Consider the following 11454-nt stretch of genomic DNA (forward strand, 5'->3'; position numbering starts at 1 on the left):
AATAAAGTAGGAATAATGTATTTCGTTCAATTTGGGAACAGTAATATATTAAGTAAGTATAAAGTAAGTAACAGTAAGATATAAAACTGATTTATATCTCTGCTCTTACAAATTCGTCATTAGTAAATTTTATGTGAAACAAAAGCAAAAATTTATACTTCTTTTAAAAGCAATTATATATATATATATATATGGCATTAGAACAAAATCATCCTTTCCAATATGGTTTATTTTTTGGACGAGGTATTTGGTTTCGAAAGGAAAGTATTAGAATATTGGAAAATATTGTTTTACTATTAAAAAATGATTTTTCAATTGCTCGAAGAGTCTTCAAGGATTATTCTCATTAAATAAATGGTTATTTTTATAATCTTTTATTTTCTACAATTACTAGATAACCTTAAAATGTTTCTTTTTCCTATGTACATTATACATTCACTTACCTCTTTTAAATTGAGGGGTTGTAACATAAGTCGCACATTCTTCGGCTGCTGGTTGTCAATGAAACTGTACAGAGAATATTAAAACCATTTTATTAACAAATAAAGTATTGTTTTGTAAAAATAACTAAAAATGTTATATTGTGTAACTTACTATGATTGATTATTACCTCAATGTTATGTTGTAGAAGTATGAAGTAAATTTTTTAATTAAAATACATCTGATAATATTTTATACTTAGCGGGCCCAATTCAAATGGTTTTTCTAAACTTTTTTGAAACAAAAATAATCCTACACGTATACACGCAAATTATTTAAAAGCTCTAATGCTTTAATATGATTTTAAAATATATAACCATAAGTTTTTTAATTTTAAACACAGATGAGAACTAAAATATAGCTCATTTATGGTATAAATAGGAAAACTTTAAAATAAATTATTAAACGTGAACTCTGTTTTACAAATGGTTTAGCTTTGAAATACTTGGAAATAAAATTATGTACAATCCATAAAAATACTAAAACTAAAATTAACGATTAGGTAAAATTGTGTAAACGTATTTATAATACTAATACAGTATGCCTAAAAATACATAACATGCAGATATAAAAATTGGAACTACAACACAGAAACCAAATTAAATACAGAAATTAGATATTAATACATCAAAATACATTCTTACACATGGTAGTAAAGCCGTTGAAAGTTAACCCATGTGTTGTTATATATGGAACAAGTCACAAGCCACCGTTTTGACTATTTTATAAAGTAAGAGATGTTTACTTAAGTAAGTATCGTTTTAACATTCCGCTGCTGCAGCGTTCTTGTCCGTACCTTGCGTTACAACAGTCTACATTCCTTCACCTGTTGCCATTATGGTAAAATTCAATCATGTTTTCAAATGTTTATGCCTATTTAAAATGCCTCTTGTCAATTCAGAATCTCGTCAACAGTGAAATATGCACTGTTGTTTTCTTAGCTCTATAGGTGTGAAAGCAATTCAAATTTACTGTTGCAATTGTGAAGTGTACGTACAAAACCTTATAAATGATGGAATAGCATGTGAATATGTAAGAGCCTTAAAAGATGGTCCAAAAGACGATGGTCACAGAAATGGAGTTGATAACCCTCAACGATCACTGTCACTTTGGTGAGAAAGTAAATGATAAAGTGAAAATGAACAGAGATGTTTTACAATTTTTTCATTATCACACGAGTTTCCTCAAGTTTACAGAATTGTTCTCTATGAAACTGTTATCAAATGTTCAATACTATCGAAAAAAAGTATTATTTCGCTGCATTAAAACGCTTGTCCAATTCAGCAAAACAAACTAAAGACCTCTTCACAACATTTTGATGGAACAATTTTATAATCCATGTAACCCAAGTCTGGTGGCACCCAGTAACTACTTTGTGTATTTACAAATGAATACAATTTTAGAGGCCAGCATTGCGATGACAACAATGTATCAACACTATTGTGTTGTCACTGTTAAATCAGATGGCAAACTTCTATAAAATAGGTTGATTTTTGTATATAAGCCCTTAATATTAATGGCAATTGTGTAGAAAAGTAGATACAAGTGTGGACTTCTTAAAAATGAAAATTGTTACAAAAAGATTGATTATTATTTTCTATCACAGAAGATACTTACTTGAAAACACAGCTTGTATATGACCTTTAAGTTACCACAACCGTCACCCATCCAAGTCAGATTTGATCACAAGTTATGGTATGTGTTTTGAAGGCGGATTTTGACTTGAGCCTTCAAATTGATTGATTTGATTAATTTTTGAAAAAAGTAAAAAATTCAGGATGGAAAAGAATAAAATATGTTTACCTCAAATAAATAGAAATGTTCAAACAATAACAACTTTCTTTTAAAGCAACAATCAGCTTGTTCTTTGCATCCATATAAAAATTGTTTCAATTGGAGTGAAGCCCACCAAATACAATCAATTTAGCAATCAGTGCGAAGCTCGCTAATTACACAGTCAATCAACAACTCACCTGGTAGGGCAAGTGCCGGAGTCTTCAGGATGCAACACGTTCACATCACTGATCTGAGGAAAACCTTTCTCGTCTCCAGCTAAAGGAGTTAGTTCTTCTCTCAAACTTGCAACTAAATTAGAAATCAACCACCAGATTAATTCAAGTTATGTGCAAGTAGTATATCAATGTGAATGTACTTCTAATCAATCCACATTTCATTGCACAATATCTTTAGATTATTAATTTATATAACAGTGACTGAATGCAAACAACTTGTTCAGAGGTTTCGATCAAGCCGACTGATGCAGTACAAGGAGTTTATAGAATACTGAATTCTCTACAAGTTAGGGTAACCCTCCACTATAGTTGCAAAATGCACAACTCAAGATTGACTTGCACTGCTTTACCATTCTTTTTTGACAAATTTTGTGCTCTAGCAGCAGTATTTTAAATGATTGCAGTTGTTTTGGTACAAGAAGATTACTTTTATACTTTTCCACCCTCTAATAATACTTTTATTGTTTTTATTTTAGTTAGTTCAGGGGAAAACATGGCTGTGCCAATTTGTAAAACTTCGAAATAGTAAAATCGATTTTGAAATTTGTGATGACTGGAATAAATATGGTGGTATTTTTCTATTAATTCTGGAAAGACAATCAGAAGCTACCGGATCTGCAAACAGTGTGCAACAAAGTTCTGTAAACATCCATGCTTCTTGATGTATCAGCGAAATAGAGGAGTGGAGAAAAAAAAGACGTTTTATAAAGAGTATATTAATAAAAAGTATATTTGTTTTATTGTTTAATTCAAAGTATTTACATTGTTAGGGTTGATTAATAAATCATACTAAAACAATATCAAAACCTGTGGGAGTTTCTGATACCAGGAGTAGTGTGTTCCGTGTTAATGTTACAAATTAATAGGCTCTAGTAGCACTGTAGGTGTCTAGAACTGATACGAGTACAAGAGGGTTAAAATAACCATAATTGTATAAATTTTGAGGTTATATTCGTATTAATATTTTACGGACACAGCATAAAACAATATTTTAATCATTTTATTGATATTACAACATTAAGTTGTACTACCATTGTTAATATGAAATAATAAATAAAATTAAGCACAATAAATACCAATTCCTGTATTTTGTTTGGTTATAACAAATAAATGCATAGCCATTGTGAGGTTAATTAGGCCTTTAAAAATAAAAAATACCAGCTTTTATAATAAAAAATCATGATTTATTATGTTTTAAATTTATTATAATAAAAGAGATGAAAATAAAAGGAGCAAACCACTTTAGGTTTACTAAGCTGATGATATTTTATTAATCTATTTTTAAATATTTGGCCTGAAATTTTACATTCTAGAGTTATTACTGTAGGTGAGTCACGAGAAGACCTTCTCTTTGCAATACCGGCAAATTCAAGGTGCTAATCACCTCTCTTCAGACTAACTGTAATCGTGTGCACTAATGTTGCAGACGTAATTACTGACATAAGTGCCTACTACAAAATAAGGTGATACCACTACAATACACAGCTGCACTGTGTACTGGTCTAGGGGTCATCTTGTGACTCGCTGGTAATGACCTCTGAGTATTGAAAGTCAGCACAAAGAATGTGAAGCAAGACACTTACCACTCATCGGAGTACTTGCGAACTCTGACCCGCTCAGGCTGTTTGTCAGCATATCCAACTGATTTGTCAGATCTGACACTTCGTGTAGGCTGTGCTTCAGAGAGCCCTCTGTAGAAACAGACCAACACACTTTATTGTCTAAGAGTGATTAAACATTTAATGAAAATTTTCCAGTAAAAGTAACACCAGATTATTTGAATCACAGGCACCATGAACCAGTAGGTGTTATGAATGTTGTCTTCAAAACGCTCTAAATGAATGTTTATAAAAGGAATGTGGAAAGGGGAAGACAATGTGTGTGTGTATGTGTGTGCGCGCATGCACGAACGTGTGAGTGTGCGTGCATGTTTGTATGGAATGTGTGTCTGTGCACACTTAAATCCGCCTTCTTAATTTGAATTTGTAATAATTAAATACAAAAGCAAATGATACTAACTTTAGAATTTTAATATAGAGAACTAGAGGATCAAACTAATTCCAAACTGATAATACTGTTTATACTCATTAACAACCCAACTTTTTTTTATCATATTTTTCTCGGAAACAATCTACTAATTAGCTTGTTTTTATCACTACAAGTACTGGAAATAATAATTAAAACAGTTTTTTTCAATATTTAAACCCTTTTAGGACCAAATGGTAGTAAACTACCGTTTGCATAACTGACAAAAAAGACCATGCAGCAGTGAACTGCCAATCCAATTTTTACTTCTTTACATTCAGCCTAAATTAAAAACTAAACTTTTTATATGAGAACAACGCAAGATTTTAAACTCTTTAACTTCTCAAATGTTGGTATGGAAACTTGTTATTGTCAGCTGTGATGCTGAATGCAGTGCTGTGTGGGTTTTTTTTAATAAATGGGTTGTATTTCACTGATATGTGCAATATTTTCCATGAAAATTGGTAAACTTTGAAAACTTTTGAAGCATACTCTCACACAGTAAAAATATTTCTAATTTTATTACTTTTTGAATCTTGGCTATAACTTATCTGTATGACCTACAGCAACGGCTAACCGATAACGACTGGAGATTGAAATGAAAAATATCTTTATTGTATAACCAATTAGTGAGGTTTACTTCTTATTTTGGACCTTATTTAACAAAATAAATACTCACCATCATCTTCTTCATCAAAATCATCGAGTGGAGCGATGTCGCTGTTGTTGTTGGTACTCATCAAACTGGCCATACTCTGCATATCTTCATCACTGGAAGACAATCACAAAACACGACTGAGGGTTTGACTATCACTGTATCTATATTGAATATTTGTTCTTGTACCTGAATATTGACTTACTAATCTATTCATTATTAATTCTTTAGTATTTAAAAAGATTGATAAAGAAGACATAACTAAAAAAATTAAACAGTATAGTATCAATCAATTGCCTCAAATGCCTTTATTACACCCTTTCAATGCATGATTGAACAAAAATTCTAGACTGTGGAGGAGGGGTGGGGCTCCCTTAGTACCTTTCCAATTTCAAACATAAGGGCTGCACATCCTGACCACTGCCCCCCTCCCTCTACATCCACGATGGCATGACGAGATAATGCATTCTCATGATGGATGTAACATAGGACCTCGACAAGAGGTGGACGCTATCCACAATCTGAATATCCTGTCGCTCCAGAAACAACGTATAGGTTTTTTCAGGACTAAATGCAATAAGAGGTTTCCTCCGCTTATCGTCCAACGTGAATTAAAAATAAAATAGGATAGATATGAGCTTATAGAAATAAATATATATCTGTCCATTTGGCTTGTTACTAGCTGACACAAGATTCAGAAGGTTATCCTTGAACCGCTATGCTGACCTGATCAGACTGGCACAGCTCACCTGTATACCAACATTCAAACCTTACAATGACATCTATATTAACCCTTTGAGGTTGGCTATCGATTATAAGTCAACCAGATATTGTCGCTGGATTTTTTTTTACTTTGGACTTCTATTTGTGTTAAATAAATACTACTTTGATCTTTATTTATGATGTAAGAGGAGGCACTGAAAATGAAAAATAGAAAATCATTTCAGATGTCGTCTGCATTCGTGTTTTGTTTGGAAACATGGCCGACTCTACTAGAAGTTTTATCGATGATGATGAAATATAAAATAAACTAAGAATTTTGATAGCTTTTACATTGATATTAGTATTCAAAATGAACAACAAATTATTGAGGAAAACAGGGATAGTGATGTTGAATCGAATCAGAATGACATGTTTCTGAAAACTTTGTGGTAACCGACTATCGACTGTGGTATTTCCGTGAAGCGCTCGCACATCGCATCTATATTAACCCTTTGAGGTTGGCTGTCGATTATAGGTCGACCAGATATTGTCACTGGTTTTTTTTTTATTTTTTGTAACTAAAAAGTAGGCCAAAACCTGGACCCGGGCCAAATATACCTAATTACGAGGGGTATTAGAAAAATAAGGTTCCCTATGCCGCCAAGACAGAATGCGACATGTTGGGAGAAATCTGGCAACACTGTCTTACTCATCCGCTGTCCCTCTCTCTATCCATACCACTCGCGCCTCGCTACATCCAACAGTGCCGGCCTAGCTGCCTTCAAAGATAAAGCTCGCTATCGTTGTGATGCGTGATCCAGAACCGCCTGAGAGGAAGATTGTCCAGTGGTGTGAGGCTTGTCCATGACAATGCTCGACCTTTATGTCTCACGTCAAACTCAAGAACTGCTGACAAATTTTGGCTGGACTATTGTGCCCCATCCCCCCTACAGCTCAGACCTAGCCCCAAGTGATTATCACTTATTCCCAAAATTAAAGGAACACTTGGGTGGCCAACGCTTCAGTACCGATGATGAAGTCAAGGAAGAGGTTACTCGATTCCTTAAAGGATTGGCGGCAGAATTCTACTACATGGGGATAGAAAAGTTGGAGCATCGTCTACATGAGTGTTTTGACAGAAACGGTGATTAGGTGGAAAAATAGCTTAACTGTTAAGTTTTAAATTGATGTATAACACTAAGTAGAAATATAGGGCTGTCTATTTTAAAAAAATCATGGGAACCTTATTTTTCTAATACCCCTCGAACAACGTAGGTTGGATCCCATGTGAGGAAAAATATCACACCAAAAAAAAAAAAACTTCAAATAACCTGTAAAGTGAGTAAAAACATATCCCTAATGGTATTATTCTGGTGCTATTTTACCTTTATCGGCATACTTTTTGCATATGTTTATGTGTGTGAAATAAAAATTACTTTTTATTAATTTGAATTTTTAATTTAAAAATTAATACCCATAAACAAAGTATTTTCAAAGAATATGTAGGCTCTTTTGGAATTCTTAACTTTATTTTGTAAAAACAGAAAATACAAAATATTACAGAAAAAAGTATTTAAAAACATTTGGTTTATATAATGTAAAAAATCTGTAATAACAAAGCAGAAAATAAATATGACCTGGGAAACAGTTGGTGCGATTTTTTAATGAGACCACAAAGGGTTGATTGTCTTAATTTAATTTTTAATCTAATAGATTTGCTTGTCATGTACGACTTTTTTTTAAAAAGGACATCATAACTATATTGATTTTGAACATTTCATCATTGTTTTAATCTCTAAATGAAAAAGTCATAATCTCAATGCTAAATCTCTAATTTATCACTGATGTTCCGATTAGATTATTGGTGATTTATAAATTCATATTATGTACAATATTTAACGTTACTTATTTTAAGCAAACCATAACATTTTAATTTAAATGAGTTCATATTAACAAAAGTTTTCAATTCTTGCAATTAAAATTAATAAATCTACGAATAACGATGGTGAAAAAGTAAACGAAAGTACCCAGATAAACATTATTGCAATATCCAATTTTATTTTTTATTGGCTGAGCACCTGCAAAGTCAATCACTCTCGGGGACTGGAAAAATTTCTCTTCTGTATATATGTCTACCTGCCTGTCTGCCCACACAATACTTGAGAACAAATTGACCTGGAATTGACTTGATACGTTACATTTTTTACATGGAGCTCAGTTTCTATATTCAACAACAACTTTGATGATGGTGCATATCCATCCATGTATTTTGGTTGGGCGACAGTTTGTCTGATGGTTCATTTCTGGTTTTTAATTAATTATATTGTCGAAGCCACAGAGTTGAACTTGCCTTGTTTCCCGATCGGGAAAATATATACATATCTAGTTATGGCCTAGAAACCAATATAAATAAAAAAACATCTACTTCCAGCCCTTGTAATCTACCTCTGGTGTAAGGGGAAGAGTGGAAAATCCTTACTAAGTTCATTTAAAAATAATTATTTATAATGGGTTTTAAACGTCAAATCTTGTTTTCTTATGTAATCTGAGAAAGACTGGATCATTGAAGCATGATAGTGTCCATTATTTTTTTCACTAAACCACTGTAAAAATGCCAAGAAAGCCAACCATAATTTTATGTGCAAGCATTTACAGCTTTGTTCATTAAGGTAGATTTTAAAAAAGTGTTTTAAGTAGCATTTCCAATGTATTAAAATTGTTTAAATTTGTCACTGGCACAATCTGCAATAAAAGTTAGATAGTAACTTATCTTTGCTGTCTGCCTTAACACTACTGATTTAAAAACTTACAAGTAAAGAAATATTTCAACCGATTTTGCAAATTTCAGCTGAAAGTATCAACAGCTGTTTGGTATCCATTAAATATAGATTTTATTTAATGAATACTATATTTTTTTTTCCAAATTCAAAATATTTTGGGGAGCTTTTTCAATTTTTCTCCTGGAAAGAATTCTTCCTCGGATTTCTAAAAAAATTTCTTTAAAGAATCCAAATTTGTCCAGCTGTTCTTAAGATTAGTGCTTAATAAGCTATTTAGTGATTCATATTTGTACTATATGGATTAAATTCACAATATTGAGTTAAATATATACTAAAATATTACTTACGTTGCTTTTTCCCTCTCTCAAAAAGACACATGACAATGTACAATTCCAAAGTAGCCGAGTTTATTTTCTTGGTGGTCGGCTTGAGAATGAGGTTCAGCTGATGCTGTGGTGGACTCCACACTGGCGTACTTTCCGCATGTGTTGATGTTGGCGACGGCGAGCTGTCGTCTCTTACCAGTTGTGTAGCAACCTAGGCACACATCAATAATATGTTATATCGATCTAAACTCTAACTGCATGAATAATCTTAATTACAGACAGATGAAAAACAAGAAAAACTTACGTCTTCAAGAACGAACGTCCAGTCTTTGTCCTCCAGTTCTTGTGTACGAGGATCTTTGAACAAGGTGACAGATATTTCTTTATTCTCTGGCAACAGGCCACACGACCAATCCTCGCAAGGGATCTTTCATCGTTGGTTCCCAAGGCAAAGCCTCTGAATACACTCTCCCTACTTCTCCTGGTCCATATGATACTCAAGCGGTTTGGTTTCCTAAAACACGGGAGATATTGTTAAACACGATGATCAAGCAATACGATTTAAGTAATGTACTTAACTAAGTATGTAATTGAATTTCTTAAACCCTTTTAGGACCAACCGTGCGATTTAATGCTGATCGGAACTTACGCAAAAAAGACCAGCCGAGCGATCTATTGCCGCGGACTTTTATCATTTTTTTTTAATATGTATTCATGATTTACAACTCATATCAATATTATTTTTATATTCTATGTGTATCCCTTTACTTGTGATTATAATTTGAAGGTAATTGGAAGAAGAGCAGGAATAAGTCCAGAACTCTCTGCTTAAATTGCAAATAAGGTGCAATCCTCTTTGTCTAATAAAACACATATGTAAATAGGCCTATTGCAAAGAAATCTGGCCATTTTGTAAATCGTGTACATATGTCAAGTTTTAAAACTGAATAAAAGTTGTGTTCATTTTATCTGAAAGTCAGTCTCATATTCATGCATGTATGTTTTCAGTTTTCTTTTCTAAGTAGGCTGTAAGAATTTGTCTGTAATCATGATAAAAAAATATTGTTTTAGTTATCCAATTATAACATTTCCCATGAATAAAATATTTTTAAATTCAATGGTTTTCAAACTTATTCAAAACTATTTTGTACACATATAACATTTTTTATAAGCCTAAGTGTATAATTTTCAGTAGAATATGTTATAGATAAAAAATAATGCCCAAAACCAGAGCTTTGAATAAATAATGATAATATAGATATGATTATTTTCCCAAAAAGATACAAAATTGCACATTTTCCATTTACACAGTTTTTGGAGCACGAATCAAAACAAAAAACTTTTTACACAACATTTTGGCCTGGTACTAAAATTTCTATTTAGATAAATTAATTTTTCTATCAGGATATATGCCTTCATAACATAGTAAGGGTACTATTTGGAAAAACTTCTACATAAATCCCAAGACTGTTGTTGTAGTTTCTAAAAGGTGCGCTCTGCCTTATAGATTCCCTATACCAGACGCCATTATGATTTCTTGTTCCATTTGAGGAATGTATCCAAACTTTCGCTTCATCTGTATTTGATAGTACACAAGTACATTTTTCATTAATCTAATAGTTTATGAACAATTTGTTTGAATGGAACTTTTAATTTAATATAGAATTGTCCTCCAAAACCAGTACTAGAAGCTCCAATCAGAGTCTTTTAATTTAAACACACATTTATAGTTGACAAGTTTCCTGTGTGTACAGTTTTAAATGTTGAGAATATATTATAGTTGTTTTGAAAATAACAGTTTTGCTTTTTTTATAAAACCCCATTTATAAAAAATACCAGAAAATCATAAACTTATTTCATACAATGTTAGAGTCACAGTCACATTTATTAGTTTATAATAAAGATATGTATTTTATTGTGTAATTTGCATTTTCTCACTCTGGCACAATTATTATTAACTCAAATAGTATAAATACAAAAATAATTAGTATTATGTTTATTTCACCGAAAAAAGAAATTTTTTACTATAATAATTTGTTTTTTTTTACAATTTTGAACGCCTATTGATGTCAAATCCATCAATATGTAAATAAACAAATTTATTACTATAAGTCCACTATAGAAACATATCTAAAATCTCCAAAATGTTTTGCCTTAGGAGTTCTTGAAAAAAACCACAATCTTATACTGTCCAGCCTTGTTCATAATAAAATCTATTCACAATTATATAAAATATCAGAACATATTCAAAAACTAGATTCATAAACTAGGATTAATTAAGCAAAGCTGCAGGTACAGCTCATGTTAAACTGAAATTTAACTGGATATAATATGTAGCAACGCACAATTGACTTACCATTTTGATGTTGTTTCAAACTGTAATTTGATGGTATGAAACTGTGAACTGAAATTTAGCTGCTCGTTTGTTCACCCTCTGTAGTCGTTTCCATACAGAGCCCATTGTCTTGGTGAGA

The 11454-nt window shown here is 32.0% G+C and overlaps 1 pseudogene; it reads right to left on the reverse strand.

Annotated features, from left to right (window-relative positions):
• LOC124365473 overlaps positions 1–11454 on the reverse strand; it is a 56769-nt pseudogene extending 45315 nt beyond the window's left edge.

Source organism: Homalodisca vitripennis, chromosome 6 (assembly GCF_021130785.1).
Source record: "Homalodisca vitripennis isolate AUS2020 chromosome 6, UT_GWSS_2.1, whole genome shotgun sequence".
Classification (NCBI taxonomy): domain Eukaryota; kingdom Metazoa; phylum Arthropoda; class Insecta; order Hemiptera; family Cicadellidae; genus Homalodisca; species Homalodisca vitripennis.